The following is a 5,673-nucleotide window of genomic DNA, read 5'->3' as shown; positions in this document are numbered from 1 at the left end:
GCCCACGCACCGCACCAAAGAGTAGCCCCCACTCGCCACAACTAGAGAAAGCCCACGCACAGCAACGAAGACCCAATGCAGCCAAAAATAAATTAATTTTTTTAAAAAAGTCGATCCTTGCCAAACTCCATAAAACAGCCACTGGAGAGTAACCCAGCAGAGCACTGCATCACTCCAGTAAAGCTGTCGGTTTCATCACATGCACCAACATGTGCATGGCTAGTTTCTGCACTCCTCTTCTACATAACGTATTTTACACCTATTGTACAAAACAGCATTTTAAACACTGACATGTAAACTTCCTAAAAGGATAAAGCAAAGACAAAAGTATTTTTCTTATTAGAAACAAGATATACCATCACTTATAGTATTCAAACATTATTGCACTTTAGCTTTCATAATTTGACAATGCATTCATGAAACAATCTGTAGACAACTAGTTTTAAGAGACGTTAAAAAACACTTTTTAGACATGAATATCCTAATTTATTAGGTAAGAATTTCACAAACATTACTTTTTTTTTTTAATTGTATTTTTGGCTGTGTTGGGTCTTTGTTGCTTAACGTGGGCTTTTCTCTAGTTGAGGTGAGCAGGGGCTACTCTTTGTTGCAGTGTGCGGGCTTCTCACAGCGGTGGCTTCTCTTGTTGTGGAGCATGGGCTCTAGGCATGCAGGCTTCAGTGGTTGTGGCACACGGGCTCAGTAGTTGTGGCTCGCAGGCTCTAGAGCGCAGGCTCAGTAGTTGTGGCGCCGGGCTTAGTTGCTCCGTGGCATGTGGGATCTTCCTGGACCAGGGCTCGAAACCCCTGTTCCCTGCATTGGCAGGCGGATTCTTAACCACTGTACCCACAGGGTACAGGGAAGCCCACAAACATTACTTATATTAGCAGTAACAGTGGAGCTGGAGAGTATTGTACCATCTCCAAGCTGCATGGTGAGAACCACCAGCGGTGTGGCGGAACTTGTGGCCCTTTCCAAGGCTACAGCTCTTTCAACCTGCCAATGTCAGCCCTCACATCTACCTGTACTTGTGGACTGGACTGGTGATCCACTAGGTGTCAGGATTTCTTCTGGTAGATTTATGGAATGGATCAATGAGGGTAACCTCAAAGAATTTGTGTGTAGAATTTTCACCAACCCAGTGTGAATCCAGGACTCTCAGAGCCACATGGTGGCACCCAGCTCACTCCTCCACAATAGACTGAAGGCTTCAAGCAAACTTTAGCGGTTTAACACCATGATAATTAGGCTTGCCATAGCTGGCACCCTTAGGAACTGGGCATTTGCAGTTAGCACGGCTCACAGGAATCTGATATGTGACATAACCTTGCTTGGCCTTGTATCCCAGTCTGCGTGCTTTATCAGGCTGGGTGGGGTGGAGGGCCCTGTGGAATGCAGAGAGCTGGCAGTACGGCCAAAAGCACACCTTGAGAAGAAAGCGCATTACATCGACTCTTCCTCCACAGCTCCTGGATGTACTTGTAAGTGCCTGTTTTGGCTTACCTTTGAGATAAACTGATGGCTGCCACCAGACTGAAAGGGAGAAACTTTTATTTGAAAGAAAAAGACTGATATTTGCAGTATCGTGTGACAAACCCCAAAATGTACAAGGTAAAATGGTGGCACAAGGAAGATGATGAGTTGTGTGTGGCAGGCGGAGAATGAGGGTCCAGGTTGGCTTTACAGAGCTGGTGATGCTTGGGCCGTGAGCTGAGGAAGATGGGTAGACGTTTCTGGGGTGAGGAAAGAGCATTCCATGTCTGGAGCAGTGTAACGTGCTGTGATGTCATAGGAAGAAGGGGTGTTCAAGGTGTGGGGGGAGCAGTAGCAAATAGCTGGAGAAGCAGGTCCGATCATGGATGGCCTTGTGGTGTTTAAATTTTAGACGGGGAACCATTGAGGGGTTTTGAGCAGGGAAGAGACACAACTGGATTTACATTTAGAAAGATGATGGAGGCAGCAAAGCAGATGGAGGATGGAGTCATGGGGGCCACACTGAAGACTGGGAAGCAGTAGTAACTGTGGCTTCATTTCTATATTAGTTCACCAGAGCTGCCAGACAAGGTACCACAGACCTATGGCTTTAAACAACAGAAATTTATTCGCTCACAGTTCTGGAGGCTAAAAGTCCAAGATCCAAGGTGTCAGTAGGTTTGGATTCTCCTGAGGCCTCTCTCCTTGGCTTGCGGATGGCTGCCTTCTCACTGTGTCCTCACATGGCCTTTCCTCTGTCTGTGTGCCTACCTGGCGTTTCCAAATTTCCTCTTCTTATAAGGATACCAGTCAGATTGTATTGGGGCCCATTTTCAATTTATTACCTCTTTAAAGGCTCTATTTCCAAATGGAATTACATTGTGAGATCCTACTGTGGATTCTGAGAATTTGAACATATGAATTTGTGTGTGTGTGTGGTGGGGCACACAGTTCAGTCCATGACACTTTGCATTAGTAACATACATGGAACGGGGTCTGGAGACCACTGACTGATAAGGTTGTTTTCCATCTCAGCATCAGAAAATAACCAACTCATATAATCTATAAAAGTTATCTGTAGGGCTTCCCCGGTGGCGCAGTGGTTGAGAGTCCGCCTGCTGATGCAGGGTACGCAGGTTCGTGCCCCGGTCCGGGAAGATCCCACATGCTGCGGAGCGGCTAGTCCCGTGAGCCATGGCCGCTGAGCCTGCGTGTCCGGAGCCTGTGCTCCGCAGCGGCAGAGGCCACAACAGTGAGAGGCCCGTGTACCGCAAAAAAAAAAAAAAAAGTTATCTGTAAACTGGGCATTGTGATTTGTTCATAAAGACTACTTTTGGGAATTCCCTGGCCATCCAGTAGTTAGGACTCTGAGCTTCCACCGCAGGGGGCACGGGTTTGATTCCCCTGGTCCGGGAACTAAGATCCCACATGCCCACAGGGGCGCGGCCAAAAAAACAAAAGACTACTTTTATGTCTGAATCCCTGATGCCCAGCAGATGATGCTGGCACTGGTTGAATTAATGAAAAAGATAAATGAATGAATTCATTATCTGCAGTGGTAATACACACTGAACTGTGGCTGGCCTCAGAATCTATGAAAAAGAGAGCCATAGAGAGCCTAGTGTGGGACGGGGTAGGAGCTCTTGCCTCTGAGATCCAAAGGACAGTATTTTCCTTTTATTTCAAGTTATTGTTACATTTTTGTCTTCCATGGTTCAGGAGCTCCCTGAGAACCAGGTCGTATACATCTATCTGTGTTCCTGGCCACTAACCCAGTTCCTGGCACAAAGTACATGCACCATTAAAGTTTGTGGAATGAATGAGGGAATTAGATTAAAAAGTTTTAGGGAATTCCCTGGTGGTCCAGTGGTAAGGACTCGGCACTTTCACTGCCGTGGCCTGGGTTCAATCCTTGGTCAGGGAACTAAGATCCTGCAAGCTGCGTGATGTAGAAAAAAAAAAAAGTTTTAGTGAACAGAAACTATAACTTTGCATTCAGGTTTTATAAGACCTGTTTGTAGTTCAAGATATGTACTTTTTTTTTTTTTTTTCCTTTTTGGTGGTTGTGGCAGTGGTGAACCTTCAAGAAACGCTTCATTGAGAAAACAGCAACCATCAGCTAAAAACTCCCTCATCTCACTGCTGCATCTACAAACTGATTTCTTTTTTCTTCTCTTGTTTCAGTGGAGAAAAGGTCCTTTTTTCTAGGAAAGGCCAATGTGCCCTGGAGCCTAAACCATCACCTTCCCTTCTTAAGAATTTGGAACTTTAGCTATTCTCTTCTTTTATCTTCTACTTTCTCCAACACTAAACATATTCTAATTTCCCATCTTAAAAAAGCCTCCCTTGACCCATACCTCCTTTCAGTTCTTACCCTGTCTCGCTGCTTCACTTCTTAAAATGAGTTGTCCACCTGCCATCTTACTCCTTCATTTTTCCTTCGTTCTTCAATCCATTTCAGTCTGACTTCCAACTGCGGATCCAGTGGATCCTTTTCAGTCTTCTCATGCCAGATCTTCAGCAGTTTTCTACAATGTTGGTTACTTTCACCTTTAAAAAAAATTTATTTATTTATCTTTGGCTGCATTGGGTCTTCGTTAACGTGCGCGGGCTTTCTCCATTTGCGGTGAGCAGGGGCTACTCTTCGTTGCGGTGGCTTCTCTTGTTGCAGAGCACGGGCTCTAGGCGTGCGGGCTTCAGTAGTTGTGGCACGTGGGCTCAGTAGCTGCGGCTCACGGGCTCTAGAGCACAGGCTCAGTAGTTGTGGCACACAGCCTTAATTGCTCTGCAGCATGTGGGATCTTCCTGGACCAGGGATCGAAACCATGTCCCCTGCATTGGCAGGTGGATTCTTAACCACTGCACCACCAGGGAAGCCCACTTTCACCTTCTTGAAACAGTTTCTCTATTTTTGTTTGTTTGTTTGATCTTCCCTGACTTTATACTCTTCAGATTTTCCTCTTACATCTTTGGCTTCCCTTTCACAGTATCCTATGGTTCCTTCTCTACCCCTTTAAAGCAGCATCTCTCAAATGCTTGCTATCCTCAGGCCACTTAATGAGTATCCTGACAGTTTTAGGTTCATTTAAAATAATGATGAACATCGTTTCATATAATGAAATGACCTTGGTATATGCTACTCTCTCTCTGCTTTGAATTCTTTTCTGTCCACTTTGCTTGGCTGGAGAGCCATCATCTTTTAGGCCTTAGGTCATTTCCACGGAGAGACCTCTCTTACTCTTGGACAGAACCCTACTTTCTCCTCCTCATTATCATAATAGCTAATGATTAAACTTAAAATGTGTTGGGCCTGTTCTACATGCCTTACCTGTGTTATCGTCACAGCAACATCTTATGTGTTTAGGGGACCATTATTACTATAAGCCCCATTTTACAGACGGGGAAAGGAAGGCAGAATGGCAAAGCTGGGATTACCAACCCAGGCGATCTGTCTTTAGAGTCCGTACAGTTAAAGGTGCTAGAGTACTTACTACAATTTATATTGATATATTTATTTAGTGACTGTCTCCCTCACTAATCCTCAAGGTCTGTGGGAGCAAAGACCGTGTCTGAAAGGTTCAGAGCTTAGCTTCAAGCGTTTACCTGGTACATGATAGGTACTCAAGATATTTGTTCAGTAAATGAATCAATAATTTAAAAAAATTCCAGACTGAGAGGCAAACTCCTCCCCATACTCTGCGTGAGAAGAAACCACCTTATCTCTTCTTGCCTTGATTTTCCACCTTGTGAATCAGGGGAGTCGGGGTGGGAGGAGAAAGCCAGGGAAAAGAGGCGGCAAGCGCAGAGACTAGGAGAAAGGAGTCGGAACATGGAACGAGTGCTTATCTTCACTTTCCTCCACTGCAAGATGGCACCGAGAGCACCGCGTGGTACAAAAGGATACGCTACCCTTTTCTCCATTTCGGAGCGGTGTTAAGGCCTCAAGACATATGTTTCTATTTCCGTGAAAGAGCGCGGGACTAACGGAGCCTGAAGCAGCACGCGTTACCACGTTGAATAGCCTCCGGTTTCGCTTTGCGCGGAACGGGGCGGTGCGGCCCAGCAGGGGCGGAGTTCAGGCCTCGGTAGGCCCCGCCCACGGGCCGGCGGAAGCGGCCCGCCCTCGCCTCCCAGGCCTGGGCGTGTCCCCGTGGGCGCACGCGCGCGCGCGGCATGTTGGGAAGGCGTCCGCGCGGCGGC

At 46.5% G+C, this 5,673-nt stretch overlaps 1 pseudogene; it reads right to left on the bottom strand.

The window, feature by feature from the left end:
• Nucleotides 1-809: 809 nt before the first annotated feature.
• On the bottom strand, nt 810-5,648 carry LOC109551405 (large ribosomal subunit protein eL15-like; annotated as a pseudogene).
• Between the last annotated feature and the right edge of the window lie 25 nt (nt 5,649-5,673).

The sequence above is a fragment of the Tursiops truncatus genome, chromosome 20 (assembly GCF_011762595.2).
Source record: "Tursiops truncatus isolate mTurTru1 chromosome 20, mTurTru1.mat.Y, whole genome shotgun sequence".
NCBI lineage: Eukaryota > Metazoa > Chordata > Mammalia > Artiodactyla > Delphinidae > Tursiops > Tursiops truncatus.
The sequence above is the reverse complement of the archived record's forward strand: the minus strand, read 5'-3'. Positions and strand labels throughout refer to the sequence as shown.